The following is an 18,733-nucleotide window of genomic DNA, read 5'->3' as shown; positions in this document are numbered from 1 at the left end:
ACAACATGTGAAAGAGAGGTTGTTTTGAGTGTTGTTCTTGGGTGCTCTTGTAGGGAGAAAGGCCGAAGTTTGAAGTTTAAGATCATAGCAAGAAGAGGCATTCAACGTGGGTTAAATAGGGTTGTTCTGTAGCTATTCCAGGAAGACTGAAGGGTTGAAAAGAGGCCGAGTATCTTGCTTGAAGCTTCAACTAAAGGATGACTTAGCTTAATAAAGTTCATGATGGCCTTTTACAATCATATACTTATGAGCGAACCCAACTCTTATTATTGGGACTTATCCTAGTGTCCTGATAGGTGGGATATAGAGGACAAATACGATCTCCCTTTCTCCATTGCATTCCTCCCACCTTGAAAATCAAAAGGGGACATAATGAATTTCATATACACATACTTAATAGATATATATTCCCAATCTCTTGCCATCTACTAGTTGCGCTTGCTTGAGCTAGGCTCAAGCAATTAGTCAATACAGAGCATGCATATCCCTACTTATTCTCCACATGCCTTTGGGTGGATCTCTCTATCCGTGTAGTGCTAGTAAAAGGGTTTGGGTATGGTAAGGGTTGCTAGCTATTTTTTTGAACCTTTGTATTTACATCTATTTTCGCCTAGCCTTACCCTACTCTCATCTCTATGTATTCTCGAATTAAACCAACCTCACAATTGAAAACTTTGTTCTTGTGTGGTATCTCAAAATACTTTTCAAACATAAAATTACAACATACTGTCATAAGGAGACTAATCATGGTTTAAAAAATCAAACTTGACATCTTACATTAACAATTTCCTTTACATGATGCCAGTCTTCTGCCTAGGCCTTGGAACCATGCCTAAAGGGGTGTACTACATGACCGGGGGTTTGCTCTGCCAGTAAACTTAATTATAGATAATTATGAGAACTAGATAACATTATTTATATATCAGATTGCTTAAATTAAAGATTAGCTTCCTGTATGAATTACAGTGCACTGATAGATATAGAGATAATTTCCAACAAAAAGCACCCAGAAAAGTAGCAAAAGTCATAGGAGACACTTATTTAGCTTCTTTGGTGTTGGTCTTTGAAGACCTCCACCACCATCATCACTTCCACATTCATCCTCCTACACCTCAAAAGTTGCAGGTACCACTTTGCCCCTGTTTCTTGAAATCTCTCTGATAAGAGTCTCTGCAGCCTTCTCAGAACAAGGAATCATAAGTGGATTGGTTTTGTGAGGCATCAACTCCTCACCACTTTCAACAGATTCCATCATCAACTTCCAGTCTTTAAAATCAAACCAATAATAAAATTGGATGTAAGAAGCTTCTCCAGATGCCATTTCTATAGCTCTGGGAGCATTTTTGGGGACAACAAAATGTTTTCCATTTTCATCGACATTTATTTCAACTCTACCATCCTTTACTAGAAATGATAACGCAAAGATGTTTTCTACTATCTGGGAAAATGATATTCTATTTAGAACCAAATTCTCTAATCTGGCTTGCTTCTGTTTTCATAAAATGTTAAATATGCTTGCCATATTCTTGTTTGTTTCTGATTTTTCATCTTCTGGGGACTCTTTCACTGCTTCAGGTTGAGTGCTTTCTGTCAGCTTAGTTTGTTTTCTCTGTACTATAGCTTTCCTTTGCTTGGGTTCATTATCCATTGGTCCAAGCATAGTGCAAATTCCTGCCACATGATGGAAAACAGAAGCAGCTAAAAGCCCAATATTTCTCCATGATATTTGGGTTTGATCGTCATTTCCCTCCAAAGACCTACTTCCATATGCCTGGTCACTATAGTTTCTTAGAATATCACTACTAATAAAATCAACTGGAGTATCACCATCATTGTTTTGTGATCTGTTAATAGTAGCAAGGAGTGTGGATGTGAGATCAAAGAGTGTATCAGCATCTGCAACTTGCTCACGAGGTCTCTAAACAAAATTGTGCAAGCTTTCCACTTTGCTAATTATAGCCTCAAATTTGCCAGATTCTACTTTTAAAATATTTTCTCTCTCCTCAGCAATTGAAGTCTTAAGAGGATGATAATGGTACCTTAATATACAGTGTTGCAACATACTCTGATTGTTACCACTACATGCAGTAGCATCTTCTTTCTCTCTCGGGCGCTTACTGTGGCCTTGTTGTGACCCTTTTAGTGTCTGACTCAATGTTTCTTCCTCTTTAACTCTAGCTTGGGTACCAAGCCTTCTACCCATCCTTTCTATCACCTGCTTTTGGAGTTGATAGAAATGAAAATATTCAACCAAAGCTGGAAGGAAGGGCTTGAAATTGAGATTTCTGATTGAAGAACTACCGTGAAATGGAAAGAGAGCAAGAAAAGATTTTCATGTTGCATTGAAATGAGGGAGGGCAGGGAGTTGTGATTTCCCCTACCCTGAGAAGTCTGCTTTATAATAGAAGAGGGATGAAGGCCCACTACAATGGATATAAAGTCCCAAGACATACACATTGTTGAATGAAATGCATAGGTGCAGTGTGCCAATTAAGCGTGAGGATTGGGAGAAGTGACACATGTGGGAGAGTGGCCATATTATTGAAGAATTGTTTACATTGAGGAAGGACACCATTTGATTATGGTAAGAATGTAAATTCTAACGTGGAGAGTTTCCAACACTACTTTCTCATCTACATGAGGGAGCTTACAATTTTTATATCTTTGTCTCAATCCCATGGTGAATATATTAGTGTGAGGATCCACTGTTTCATGATCCATATGTTGGATGGTTTGTTGAACTTGAGCTTTATAAGGAAATCTCTTTAGATATCCAGAATGTCTCAGAAATTTATTTAAACAATTATTGTCTTGCAACAATGTTTATTGATGATAAATTGCTTGGTAATGTACACATGAATAGAAGAGTGTGGCTGATGGCATGGATACTTGGCCTTTCGGGTCAAAATGGCCACCTTTACAGATAATATTTGGAATATCCTTTGAGCCTTTCTTTGAGATGGCATCCAAGAAGTTGGAGTGAAGACATCAAGGAACTCTATATTTTGACATATTCTAGCTGAATCACCAATCATGCAGGAGAAACTAAAACCATGGGTTATATAAGTAATAGCCCCAGTGTATGGGAAATCGAGGCTTTTAGAGGAATATTTCCGCATTTAATAATTGGATGAGGATGAATATTTCTGTTACACTATGTGTTGTTATTAATATGTTTGGATGTTTTGGGTGAACACTTGGCCCATCTTCAAGAACATCCAATAACATTCGAGTCCAAGACAGATTTAAAGAGATCATTTATCAAATTAGTTGTCCAGCTATGAAAGAAAATCAAGATTTGGAAGAGATACATCGTAGTACTATCAAAGCAGATTGTGGACCATGTTAGAAAATGGATAAAAAAGGTTTTCATAATGTCTGCTAAAATTTGACATTTAGCATTTTCTTAGCATTTTCTTATCAACTTTCATGGAGGCAAAAAGTCACAGGAGAAACTTGCACAATAATGTTTGCCACTAGAATGAGAAACACAATGAATTAGCAAAATGGAATCTGTTGCTATGATGACACATGGGAAGATACTTGTTACTCTCAACATGGTTGTATAGGAAAAATAGTTTTTGCCTTTTAGTATAGTTGATGTATCGTAGTGTAGCAATTGTTTCCCTGATGCAATAAAACAAATATATATCCATCTCAAGGTGAAAGAATAACACCAATATACCTTTGAATGATATGGGCTTTGTGTTGTGCTCAACAGCTAGGAAAGTCACTATCGATGATAGTGCGATGAAGCGATGGGTTCGGGTTTCCATGCCCATGCTGTCAAAGTATATCGATACAAGTGATGAAAAAACATATGTTCAATTCCCTGGAACATATCTTATTTTCATTACTTGTCCAGGATAAATCCATAGCCATAGTTGAGAAACGTAATCAAAAGAAAATAAATATGTAGTTTATTTAAACAAATGTGGCATGAGCGGAAAACATATGCACCAAATTACAAAATGCGAAAGTCAAAGTTCTGTATAAAAGTTTTAAATTAAAAAAATTTCAAACAGTTGCCAGGAAGTTTAACAAATGCAACTGCCCAACACTCATCCAATGGCCATTCGAGGAGGGTCAAAGCCATCCATCAATATGAAGAGATCTATAAAAGAAAATAGGGACTTTGAAGAAGGGATCCCTGATTTTTCATACCCAAATGTTGCCCGATTATTGAGCAAGGGCCTGACGAGTTAGTGAGGGTTTCCCTTTTGTTTTTGTTTCAATCTATTTTCATGCTTAGATTTTTGCTAATATGATGTCATTGGTGGACCTTAATATACGGTGCTGCACCATACTCTGATTGTTACCACTGCATGCGGTAGCATCTTTGTTCTCTCTCGAGGGCTTACTATGGCCTTGTTGTGATCCTTTTACCCCACGAGAGGAATCTTGCAGTGTCCGAATCAATGTTTCTTCCTCTTTAACTCTATCTCGGGTGCCATGCTTTCTAACCATTCCTGCTATCACCTGCTTTTGGAGTTGAGAGCAATGCAGAAATTCAACCAAAGCTAGAAGGAAGGGCTTGAAATCTATGTTACTAGAAACCAGAAAGGGGAAATGAAATGAGAAACAGAGTTTGGAGATCTCACATTCAAGAAACGAGGAGAGAGAAAAAACAAGACAAATATGAAACATATAACCAAGCATTCATCATTAACATTCTCGAATACTATGGTTCATAGGTAGTTTCTCATAGGCTTTAGCTGCTCACGTTGGCAATTCCTTAATACTTACAGTGATCAACAAAGCTTCCATTTCTCACATAATCCATTCTTGAAAACCCATGTTTGATCCTCTAGGCTGGCAAATACAATAGTGAAGAAACACTTGGCACCGAATTCAAGTTTGATTTAGCCTTTGCATTTTCCAGATGAGTATATGATCCCACATACATTGTATATATTCTTGGATGTGACATGAGTGGACCTCAAATGTGGGATCTATTGTATCATTTTCCACACAGTTATTGGGTTATTGTTTTCATGGTTGGGTAACAACATGGTGGAGATTGAGTTGATCTCCATTGGATATAGAGCCAAAAATAGAGGGTTGTCTCGAACTATTGCCACTTGTAGAACCATAAATATTACAACATGTGTTTGAAGACAAACTCTGAAGAGAAAACTTTCAAAAATTTATCTTTAATCCATGATAATAGAAAACTAATCTTTATAATAATAAAAATAATATATTTTAAAAGTATAGTTGAACTAGGTATTAAATTGCTAGTTTGTGAGAAAAAAGAATTAACTAAAATATTTAACTACTAATTTATACACATATATATAAAATATCTCTACACATTGCTATATATCCCTTTAGGGTGTTGGTATACCCGAAATTAAGATGGATCTAGGCTAGTATATATTATTTACCATAATTATTGTTAAAGTGTATAATGGCTATCTCATATTTGTATTTGCATTGATTAAATGATTATTATATGTAGTCATGCTTTATATTAATTATTTTAATGCATCATATATATGGTTTTGTATAGTAAATTTATTTTTATGTTAAATTTTAATAGTTAAATTTAGATATTCTTTCTTGATATTAGTTATTTTTCATAATTTTCATTTTATTTTGTTGGATCCATTAAAATTTATTATGTGAGTCAATGTTTCCAATTAACAAGTGTGGTTGATCAATATAAATAAGTGAAATAAATTATTAAATTGTGATTTTTTTTTTAATTTCCACTTAGTTAAATATTATATATAAATATCACTTGTGGTTATAACATACCAAACCATTCATTTTTAGTTGTTAAATATGATTATGTTAAAATAATTAAAAAAATGTTATCGCCCATGGTTAGAACTTACCAAACCATTCTTTTTTAGTCCCTAGATTTGTTTATATTAAAATAACCTTTGAAAAAATGTTATGGCCAATAATTTTGTTATATTCCATGGTTTTGTACTTTATATTCATTTAATTTGCTAGTACATGGTTTTGTTAGATTCCATGGTTATGTATTTAATATTTATTTAATTTATTAGTTTTTCCTCATCAATTTTATTTCATAAATTAAAACAAGCGAGAGAGACCTTGAAGTCTTGAAAAGAAATGTCATAATCTAGGTATTTTATTCTAGGCCCCTCTTAATATATTTTTGGTTGTTAGATTTTTGTGCCAAGAGACCCTTTCCACCTGGGGAATATGTTATACTAGCATTTGCACCTAATGTTGCAAAGGAAACGCCGTAAGGCATAGTGTGTGGAAGAATATTGAAATGTGAATAGGTTTTTGCGGGCTTTTTTGAAAGCAAGGGTCGATGAATTCGAGTTTTAATTTGAGGAAGCCATGCCAAAAACCGTTGAAATGGAATGCAAGTAGCCATAAATATGCATTTAACCTGTTTAGAGACCTTTGTTTGTAGTTGGTAAAAATTGTGGAGTTAAAGGTGAAGATAAATGAATGAATCCACGCGAACAACAACCGGGCAACCATATTGATTTGGAAAGGGCTATTTAAGAAATCATTATTCAAATGGGAAATTAAATTAATATGTGAACAACAACTGTGCAACCATATTGATTTGGAAAGGGCTATTTAAGAAATCATTATTCAAATGGAAAATTAAATTAATATGAAGATATATTGAAAACATGTATTATAATCATTAAAATCAATTGATTTTGTCAACAAAATATGTTAAAACCCATTGACAATGAATTGGTTGTGAGGACATAAACTATCAAAATGGTATTGATCTTGAAACATCCCTTTTTAAGTTTGAAATGGAAAACACAAATAGTTGTGAGGACATAAACTATCAAAATGGTATTTGATGTTGAAACATCCTTTTTTAAGTGTGAAATGGAAAATACAAATAGTGTATTGTAACATCCTTTTTAAAGTTTGAAATGGAAAATACAAATAGTGTGTTGTAACATCCTTTTTAAAGTTTGAAACGGAAAACACAAATAGTTGTGAGGAAACAAACCATGAAAATGACATTTGATCTTGAAACATCCTTTTTCAAGTTTGAAATGGAAAATACAAACAATGAATTGTAACAAAAGAGGTTCGAGAAGGAATATAATAGTCTAAAGAACATTGTGCTTGTCATTCCATATTTGAAGTTGTATGAAAACATGGTGGAGGTAGCGAAGACCTGAAGAAGTAGTAATGGACCTGCAAAATGTATATTTTGTTAGAATTAGTAATATGTAAATCAGCGGCGGAAATTTATTAGTAATACTTTGCAGGTGAGTTGTGTTAAAATGAATCTGGAATGAATGGAAATGAAGTTACCTTTGCTATGGGGATTTATATATTGTTAATGGAAGATGCATGGTGAATAAAGACAGATTGAACACTATTGGAGGTTAATGCGTAGCTGGAGATGCAGTTTTTTTGCTTGCCAGTCTACTTGTAGTTGTGCAGGTATGTTATTTCTGAGTCCATGTGGCCTGTTGCAAAAGAAGGAAAAGGTTAGAATGAGATGTACATATAATATAAAGACATTCTAATATTTGCTTATTTACTAATATTGATTAAAGTTGGTTGTTGTTGAAAGATATGAAAAGTATGTTATGAAATAGAATGAGGTAAATAAATGGAGGAAACCTTTTGTTGATGTCAAAGTATGGGTTGGAGCAGATTATCTAGAGGCGGAATTGAATGGAGAATTTCTTCCGTGTGTTTTCTGCTAGCAATGTTTTTGTTGTCCTTCATTTTACTGTAACGATCGAAACTGAAAGCGGGGTTAATCCAAAGATCTTGTAGAGAAGGCACTCTTGAAATAGCTGTGAATGTGAGACCTTGACGTTCTGTTTTTCCAATGTCAATTGTTGCTTTTGGAAGTGTCATACCTTGAGATTTATGTATGGTTAAAGCCCAAGCCATCTTCAGTGGAATTTGTGCATGACCATTTCTTTTTACTGCTGGAATAGGCAAGTGAGTGGGGTTTCTTTCATCCCAAGGAGGCCCAATGTACTTGGGAAAATCTACGACAACAAATGTTGGAATTTGTTGTGGTGCAGTTGATTCTTTGTAAAATATGGTTACAATTTTTCCAAGGGAACCATTAACAAGGCCGGCTGAAACCCAAAGGTTGGAAGTCAACATAACTTTTTTGCCATTGCATAGTAATACAATTCGCTCAAGTTGCTCGTCTTCAAAGGAAACATTGGAATATGTGTTGTCATCTTCAACAATGGATCGTGTGATAGGAGTGTTTAGAGATTTCATCATTTTCTTATTATGGACCATTGTTTGAGCATTTGTTGGAAATAGATGCTTGGAATGAACATATTTCTTCTTCTGATAAAAAGGAATCTGTGCGCGACATGAGTACGTTGTAGTCGTCGATTGTTGGATTTGCATCTCTAATGTTCTGGAGAATGTTCCTGAAATTAACCTGTGCGATGTCGTCGCCTTGTTGACGAGATATTGTGTCTAATGTGATGACTGTGTTGAAGGTGTTCCACAGCGTGCTTCCGTGGCTCGTCCCTGCATATAGAGGTATGTCTTTGACGGGTGGTAGCTGACATAGATCACCAACCAATATTATGGAACAACCACCGAAAGGAGTGTTTCTTTGGTGGGGAATGCCTCGCGAAGACGTTCATCAATATGGCTGAGAAGCTTTGGCCCAATGAAGCTCATTTCATCGATTAGTATGTATCTTATATGCCTGAGTTCTTCTTGGAATTTTGCAAGAGCATTACCTTCTAAGGGCATAAGATCCTTTATAGGAAGGTGCAAAGCAGAATGGATTGTCGATGCTTGTATGTTGAAGGCAACAACCCCTGTAGGGGCGAGAAGCATGATCGGTGAAGGTTCCATTGCAAGGCCTATGAGCATATCTTTGATGCAATTAATAAGGAGGGATTTTCCCGTACCAGCAGTGCCTTGTATTATCATTCTGAGAGCGGGTAAATAATCCTTCCTAGAAAAATGATTAAAAATAATATTTAGAGCTTTTCTTTGCATTGGAGATAATTTTTTTTTTTTTTTTTGAAGTTACCGGAGAATCCACAATATGAACATTTTTATGCCAACGTTTCAAATCCCAAATGGGATCCATCATCAGGACTTATGAATGATGATAAAAGAAGAGCTGCTTAGAAAGAAATAAATAATAATGAGGATAAATTTTTAAGGATCAGCACAATGTCGGCTGGAATATATATCTATTTATTAATTTTATTAATTTAATTTTAATAAATTCCTTTTATTTTTATTTTTACTTTTGAGTTTTATATATTAATATTTATTGAAAAGTTAATATATTAATTCATAACCTTAATGATTAAATTAGTGTATTGTATTAATATTTAAAAATTATTTAAATTTTATTTAGAAATAAATAATAATAATAATTTTTTTTTTATATTAATTAATTTCTATATAAATTAATTAATATATTAAACTAATTCATATTAATAAATGTTAATAAATCAATATTTAATAATGTTAATAGATATTAATGGGGTTCAAATATTAATAATACTTAATTAATAATATTAATAAATATTAATAATATTTAATTAATTAATGGTCATTTAATAATTAATTAACACTAATAACAATTAATATATCAATTAATTGCTATATGAATTAATTAATAAATTAAGCTAATTAAAATAAATAATTGTTAATAATGTTAGAAAATCAATATTAATAATGTTAATAGAAATTAATAGTGTAAAACTATTAATAATACTTAATTAATAATGTTAATAAATATAAATGATATTAAATTAATAATCACCTAATAATTAATTAACAGTAATTAATATTAATAATAATTAATATATTAATTAATTGCTATATAGAATTTGTCCAAGCTTGGTAATTAATATATTAATTATTATAATAATTAATATAATAGTGTATAATTATTATAATAATGAATAATTATTAATATAAAAATGAATAATTATTATAATAATTAATATTATAATGAATAATTATTATAATAATTAACAATTATAATTAATTATAATTAATTAATTAATTAATATATTAATTAATGGCTATATAGAAATTAATATATTATTGTATTTTAATGTTAATTATTATAATTGTTATTATTAAAATAGGGTTACTGACTTTCAATATTAGAATAGGAAAGGGATATCTTACCTACTAAATGCTATACCTAGGATGTGTTGGCGATCTTGATTTCCCTGATCAAGGGAAGCCAGCTCCCGCTAATCTCCATACCATTCTTTGTGGAGATAATGTAGTAAGGGTCGGCAGGATATGTTGATGTGTTTGAAGAATGCGGTGGATGGAGCGGCTATTCTCAATGAATTGTATTGCATTATTTTGTAGATCCAATGGGATAGTGGTATGATTCCAGTTATGGGTGTCATCAAAGCCACGAAGACCAAGCATGTCAAGGTCGTTTATGAGAAGCTCATTTGTAGGGTGTAATTGGGAAAGTAATTCCCATTCATTTATTTCCATGGTGTCTGTTGGATTGGTTTCATTTATAGTTGAGGTATCATTTGTGACAGATTCAATATCAGATAGTGTGCGGTGTTGATGCCAAGGATTGTAGAATGGACAAAATATTTGCCAATTTGCGATGAATTCTGCAGCAGAATATCCTATATCTTGTACGATATGGCGAAAAGGTTTGTATAGCATAAGTTCAACCCTGCAAAAGTCAGCGTAGCAAGGTTCTGTTGTGGATGGTATGGAGGAGTAACGTGGTATGACCCGAACAATTGCTTTTGTAGGCCTTTGTTTCCATTTGTTTGTTTTGCGACGAGGATCATATGACCAGGATCTTGCCAATTCTATTAGTGATGTGGACTCTAGGGTAGAAGGGCGCTGGATATATGTATCTATGATGTGCGGGGATGTAGTGGAGGTGGTGTTCGTTTGTGGAAGGCACATAAGAATTTTTTGGTTTACATTTAAAGAAATGAATGGCCGACTACATAATGTTAATGGTAATTTTTGCAGCATATGGCAGGTTTCTTGTGCTCCAATGTCACGATCAACAAGGGTTTCTGCAAGAAATTTTCGAAATGCGGATGTTGCTGGGTCAGCAATGGGTGAAGCCAGGACAATTCTACGTAGCATGTGGTGGAAGCTTTCAGATTTTTTTTTTTGCTTTGGATGCATATTTGGCGATATATTTTTGTACAACGTGTATGGAGAGTACTGGTTGGCAGTCAACATTTGCACGCCAAATAGATAAGATGGTAGGGTTATGGCTATTGAGTCGATCGTCGTTGCGAGCAGGGGTGTATGTTTTTTGGCCATTGGAATCAATGACTAAGGTCGATTTTGGATGTAATACCCACGGTGCTTTATAACGACATTGGAGTGAGGATCCATTTTTTCTTAGGCACGTGCTTTCTGAGCATTTTGTGTGACGTTCAACACAATTGACGAGCTGTTCATAGTCACTGAAAGGATTGGTTCTGAAGATTTGCGGTGTGGACAATAGACAAGGGTCTTCGGGATTTGTCCAAGCATTTGGTTGGTTTGAAGTCGAAGGAGCACGAGGGTTCCAAGCAGAAATATATTTGTCGAAGAACTGCCTTGTAATATCGACTGCTTCTGTGTCTTCCCAGTTGAGATTTTCCATATCAGGTGCATTTTCTATCCAAAGGAAACCATGGATGTGCGCAGATCCCCTATGTTGCCATTCATACCTATCAAGTATGCGTTTTTGTAAGATAATTCTGCAATAGGTGAGGAATGTTGTATAGAGTTATTGGAGAAAAAAAAATGTGGTAGAATGCATACCTGTACTAGTAATATTTTGTATTCAAGTGTTTCTCTAAGATAATCTCACGAAATGCTGTGAATCTATGGTGCATATATAGTGATGTTAAATGTGGGTTAGAGATAATGTTATCATTTCTCCACTTTTGTTGTTTTGCAATATCAGAAGGAAGACATCCGAGCATGATTGCATGAAGATCAGGCCATTTTGTATCAGCTGCACTTAATGTGAAGAAGAACGTCGGGCAACCGAGTTGAGATATCATGTCCGTTAGTTCATTTTTAGCTTTGTGCCAAAATGACCTTGTTCCACATAAAGAGCTACCGAATCGCATGACTTTCTCTGCCAATTTCTCATCTGGAAATTGTTCTAATCGGATGTTCAGATCTTGAATAGATATTGGAAAGTTATCTGTGATGTTTTTTTTCACAAAAATCGATGTTGTTGCTTGACTGCGATGCCGCATCATGAGATTATATGTAATAACGAAAGCGTGGGTGGCTTCCAAATCTGTTATCATAGTAACGTATGAGATGAAGTGCATATTCATGTAACTGCACTACTTTCATTCTTGGTTGATTTGGCATTGCAGCGCCTGTCGGGAAAAGGGCGGGGAAAGCCATAGAGAGTAGACATTCTGTGTTGTATTCATTGACTGGCGATAAAACAATTGTTGGCCACTCAATTGTGGTATCAGATTGGTGGTTGTAAGCATGCAAATAATGGTGGATTTCTTGGATTTCTGTATTTGTATTAGGTATGATGGGTACGAACGATGATGTTTGGTCTGCGGATGGGTCTATGAAATATTCGGTGAGCTCATGGGGTGGTTCAAGTGGAAGGCGGACAGTGGTTTCTGTAGTATTGGAATGGTGAAGGGAGGAGGAGACATTGGTGGGGATTGCTGGTAAGGATGCCAATGCGTTGGTATCAATTCGAACATTCTTATAGTATGGGTCATTTGCCAATTTGTATTCCAATGCAGCGAGAACGCGATGTCTACTGACAATGAAATCATAAGCCTTATGGTCATTACTATGACGCATGACAATTAGGATGTCCAAGTGTTCAACACGTCGTGGAAACATGTTTGCGATTTTTGTAATGTCTTGAGGAAAACAAATTGTGTGGCCACTGTATTTATACTGGCCACCACGTGCATGTGATACTTGCAGTATAGGGTTAACCCTAGCAATGAGAATTTCTTCTATTTGTGAAAGAGATGTAAGGGTAGCTGGTTGAGGACCAAGGTCCATGTTGTTTGATAATGAGAAGCGATGACCCTTTGTTTCAGAGATGCATCTGGAGTAGCAATACATGTGGTTGGAATTGCGGTTATGTATTCCAGGATATGATTCAAGACAAATGGAGCATGGGCATTTAGGTGGAAGTTTATCAATCTTTGAACGGAAATCTCGATGTGCTTGATTAGTATAAACGTTGTTGAAAGCATGTGCGAAGGAGGGGTTAGGGCAATGAGGCATGGATGTATTTGTTTGAGAGGTTTGCTGAGAAGATAAAGAGTCTGATAATTGCAAGGGAGGATACTTTTCAGGGTGGGCCATTTCAGACGAGGAAGGTTGGTTACCCTTTTGTTTTTTGTGTTTTTGACATTCTATGATGTTTTTTTTTGCTTGGTAAAGCTCACGGAGCCATGCATTTATTCATTCTTTATTTGTTGCATAGTATCTTCAAGCACATTCATTATTAGAAGAAGAAGCCATTCGCAAAATTTATGGTACCTATAAGCAAGAGAGGGGAAAAGAAGAATGTTATTTGGAGACACCAACCATGTTATTGTATGAAAGCGAAAGAAGGGTAAAAAATGCAAGTGAAAGCGAAATAAGGGAAAAAAAGTCTAAGTTCTGAACAATGTTATGTGAAGTTTTTTATTTGAGTAATGTTTTTGAAAGAACGTATTAGTATTTTTTCTGTATAAATGTAGGTAGTTTCATGTGTAAAGCTGATAAAAGGAAAAAAAATGTGAATTTGTCTACTCACATAATGCTAGATACAATGGAGAACGAATACTTATTTCAATGGTATATAAGAAAATTTCATAAGAAGGCATGCAACAATATATCTTGTAAAGTTGTATTTATAAAATTGGACAATAGGAATTGCCAAAAAGCAAGGAATACATTTTGCAATATTTATCTACAATGTCGAGATGTTCTGAATTTCTCGAAGGATGTTGTTGCATTCTGTCGTGAAATGCAGTTTTTCTTCTTTTATGATAATGCATTTCAATCGTGGGACTTCTTTAAAAGTTTTTGTCTTCACCGATAGTGTGAAGATATGATCTGTCCATAGAGCTCTAGAGACAATTTCCTTGATCAGTTCTGGATCTGAAGATAATAGATAGAAGTCTTTGGCATTATTTCCAAGAATTGTAGATCCCGCGTCTTCGAAAGCAACAGTTGAAGCCAATTCACTAGTGTGATCTTGTATGTCGATTTTCAATAAGTATCTGTAATCATAGTCGCTTACTTCAGCGTTGCATTTTGGACAGAACCACATCCCTGTATTTTGTGGAATAAGTTTTTTCATGCATTTTTTCCCACCAACGATCGACGAGCAAGAAATGTAGTAAAAACTATCCATCCCAATTTTTGTTATTGTGCCCTTTAATTGGAAAAATGTTGGTTTCTCTAAGGAATCCATACTGTAAATGTCAGCAATTGTTATTTTTTTTTGTTGGTGGCCAAAAGGAGATCTTGTTGTCAAAGATGTAGAAGCTGCAGTCGAACCTTCTTTTTTAAACCACGACTTTAGCACATGGGTCTCTTCAATGTCAGGATCTACAAGAACAATGGATCTCGTTGTAGTGCCAATATTTTTTCCATTAAATTCTCCAACACACGCAGATTTGATTGCAATGATGGGGTTATTTCCTATAGCACATAGGGAGGAGATCTCCTGTGACACGGCATTAAAATTATCTCCCCAAAAGATTGCATCTATGCTATACCCTGACATGTCTCGAAGCTATACTGTTTGTTTATTGACTTCAGAGTTGTATTTTTTACGTATAGTGCATACACTGGAAATGTCTGTGACAACACCAAGAATATCAACAATGGAGTTGATGTTTGTTGTTCTGATATCATCAATTGATTTTATATTGAATCGCACTGTTGGATTATGTTTTTTTTCGTTGGCAACATGTTCTATGGTAGATGTTGCATTCAACAAAATTTCCCAGTCATTGTTCAAGTGGTTGTATTGCTTATTAGCCATTTTTACATTCCCTTTAGAGACAATGTAGACATTTTCATTTTGGATTTTGTCGAAAAAATAATCTGCGACATTTTTGAAACATGTAATATGTATTTCTCCACCCTCTGTATCAAACAAGTCAAAACCAAACACTTTACCAGGTCTGTATTGATTCTGAAACTGTCGAAGAGCTGTTTTCCTTTGGACGTATCCTTTTATGCACCAGTTTGAGTGGTAAGGGTTTAACGATTTGATGGGAATTTGAACTGGTAGAACGAACGGATTTGGAGTAGTTGGAAGAGGGCAGTGTCTTTTTGATAAAGGATGTGGGCCCGATGAGGATGGAGTGTTTTCATCAGATGTGATGGGGATACTCATAGTTTTTGGATTGCCAATTAAGGGTGCAAATGAAGTAGATATTTCAAAGTCTATTAGCTTTATAGACCTACACGACAAATGAGAGTCAAAGGAATAACTGTTAGAAGCGGTTGTGTTATAAATACAAAATGTTAAATTTGAAATAATAAATTTATAACAAACTTACGTTGAAGGACCAATAGCTGAGGTAGTCCAACTTTTAACATTTATAATAGAACCCTTTTGTAGCAAGCCTGTTGCTACAAGAACATTGAAATCTTTTGGAAGCATGATGTGTTTCTTATGTGTTTTGTCTGAAATTGCAGTACGATATCGTGGAGTTGAATTTTGCATTGATTGTATTGGTTCAAGTTCAACAATTTGTAGGTATGGTTGAATATGAGTTGATCCAGATAACATTGAGGAAATTGCATTTTCAGTAAGGTTTGTTGTCATTTTCTGGTACAAAACAAAACACAAAAATGTTGTTTTCTTCGCGTAAGATGTTTAAAATTCATTACATTCCTACAACATTACTTGAAAAAATATGAATTAAAGGGCAAAGGGAAAGAAGCATGTTCAGTTTTTTTCTAAATGAGTGGGCATCTAAGCTTGTAAACATAATGAAGAAAGATATTTATTACAACAACTTTTATACGATCATTTTTTTTGAAGCATAGTTCCACCAAGCGAAGAGGAAGAAGGAGAGGGAGAAACAAACGAAATAGAAGGTTTGGGGGTAACTCTAGTATCATCTGGTTGCTGATTTGATTGCCCAAGAATCATGGTGTTTTGAATGACAGAGGTCGAGAAAAGCCATACCGACAGGCGAAGCACAAGCCCTGGAAGGGACAATGTAGCCATATGAGGTACACCAACATCTCCCCTAGAGGAAAAGGGAGTAGGATTCCCCCAAGGGGAAATCCTTGATTGGTGGACTCCATTTTCTCAAACTGAGACCAATGAGGGAGCAGTGATGTTATTCCGATTTGAATAAATTTTATGACACTTTGACACAACTTGCTTTTTCAATTTTTAAGAGTCGAGAAAAAGCTAAAGATGATTCTAGTCGCCTTCGATTTGGGTAACTCTAGTATCATCTGGTTGCTGAGTTGATTGTTCAAGAATCACGGTGTTTTGAATGACAGAGGTCGAGAAAAGGCATACTGGCAGGCCAATTGCAAGCCCTGGAAGGGACAATGTAGCCATATGAGGTGCACCAACATCTCCCCTAGAGGAAAAGGGAGTAGGATTCCCCCAAGGGGAAATCCTTGATTGGTGGACTCCATTTTCTCACCCTAAGACCAACGAGGGAACAGTGAGGTTATTCCGATTTAAATAAATTTTATGACGCTTTGACACAATTTTCTTTTTCAATTTTTAAGAGTCGAGAAAAAGCTAAAGATGACTCTAGTCGCCTTCGATTTTTAACGAGCCTGAAGTGACAAGTGCTCATATGGTCCTTTTATTTTAAGGAGTCCGAAAAGGAACGAAAGTGACTACTCTAGATATCTAGACAGGGGGATTACCAAACCAATCGCAAAACTGCAGAATACTTTTTATGGTACGGCAGTCAATCTTCCCGAATGCTGTGTTCAGTGCATTGCGATCGATAGGGCGGCAGACATGGCTTCCTAAGGATAAAGGATATAGCCTACTGTGGTCTCCCAATATATACTCGATGGTACGTGGGAGCACAAGTCCGTACTGGCACTTGTCGTTTCAAAGAAGAGGAATCACCCAACCTACGATGAAAGTGATAGTTACCAAGCTTTACAACGCCGGAACACGTCTCTAGCCTAGACTTCTAAATGGTGTGCGTTAGGTTCCAAAGCGTTTTTATGTTTATTGAAATGTATTTTACAGTTGATCTTTCTTAAGAAGTTTGCCTTTAAGGTTGATCACCTGATGTACATATACAATTCCTAAATATGCAATCTAAGATGATAAACAATCGTTTACTTTCTTCTTGCAGTGAAAATCCTAGCTACTAAAGAAAGAGAAGTGAAATTGTTTCAACATAGAGCAGAGAGCACACACTAAGTCCTAAATCAATTTCCGCATGCATTCTAAATGTAAATGTACATGCATGTATTTGTTTTCTGCTTTCTTAATGTGTGGATGACAAAAAAAATGCCAAGTGGAATATAATATCAATACAGGGATATGACTAGTCCAGAATTCTGACAGACATAAGCAAAGCTATTGAAGTTTGTATCTAAGATTTTCTAGAGTCTGTTCACTAGAAACAAGACAGTCACGATGGCACCACTTTGCATTAGTTTAACACAAAGGAATAAAGTTTAAATTATCAAGAAAGCATATATATAACTGAATCATTTCAATCGGGAAATAATTTTGAATCAAATTTATAAGACTCTGTAGCTGCTCAGTGGCTAATGTACAATTGATGGAAGAGGATTTTCTATCATGGTCCATGGATGAAATAGAAATGAAGCAAAAACTCGGAAAGGAGATTAAGGTTGTTACCGGAGATGAAGCAATACATAAAACGTCCAGAAATGTCCCTCAACGCTGAAAGTTGAATTGCCCAGTGACAAAACAGAGTAGGCCAAGGCAAAGTATCTGTATTTAACATCGCTGTGTGAGTAACCATCAGAAACATCAACATGAAAACATGCAACTCCATTCTGTCTAATGTTTCTTGGACAACCCATAGATGTATCCTGATAGTGTTAAGTTAGCATCCAACTATTGTAAAAAGGGAAATAAAAACAGCAACTACAAATTAGTTAATATCATATTTAGCTTGCAACTGCTTGCTATATAGTAAAAAATGGCTATTGATAAGTTTTCATGATCAATGTCAAGGCAATGTGAAACTCACAATGTGTCTTACAACAATGGCAAATTCATCTTTTATAGCCTCTAGGCAAGCAAAGGAGATAAATATTCACGTCAATGAACTAAACACCAAAACTCCAGAGGCTGGAGTTGGTGATGGGACTTGCTTTCATATTGCTTGTATCTTGTGTGGTGTTCCACCAATCAAGAGCATGTTTACCACCAGAGAAAAGGACCCTAAACCAATTGGGAAGAGGCGATCTAAAATTGCTGATAGGCACTGTTTTTTTATCGCAAAGGTCTTTATAGCGTTATTTGAAGGAAGGACAATCCCAAAAGGAGAACGTAACATTGAAAAAGGTCCTTTGGAAGGATTTCATAAGAAATTTTCAAATGGTTTGAGGCATACAAGATATGGTATATATTGTTGGTAGGATCTACAAGATCAAACAATTAATAATTGTTGAGAGATTTTATAGAGATTTTGCCCTGATTTGAAATGTCTTATGTGGACTTCTTTCCACCATTCCGATGTTGATATTTAAAGCTAATATAATGACTGGCCTTATAACATTAAAATCAACAACATCACTCAGATTCTCAGGCTTGTTTGAAAAGTTGTCAGGTGGCAGTAAC

The 18,733-nt window shown here is 35.1% G+C and overlaps 1 pseudogene; it reads right to left on the bottom strand.

Moving 5' to 3' along the window:
* Positions 1-1,105: 1,105 nt before the first annotated feature.
* Positions 1,106-4,467, bottom strand: LOC149252583 (non-structural maintenance of chromosomes element 4 homolog A pseudogene; annotated as a pseudogene).
* Positions 4,468-18,733: the final 14,266 nt, after the last annotated feature.

This window comes from Pinus tabuliformis, chromosome 7 (genome assembly GCF_031772625.1).
Source record: "Pinus tabuliformis cultivar Carrire ecotype Pingquan chromosome 7, CPIR1, whole genome shotgun sequence".
Lineage (NCBI taxonomy): Eukaryota > Viridiplantae > Streptophyta > Pinopsida > Pinales > Pinaceae > Pinus > Pinus tabuliformis.
The sequence above is the reverse complement of the archived record's forward strand: the minus strand, read 5'-3'. Positions and strand labels throughout refer to the sequence as shown.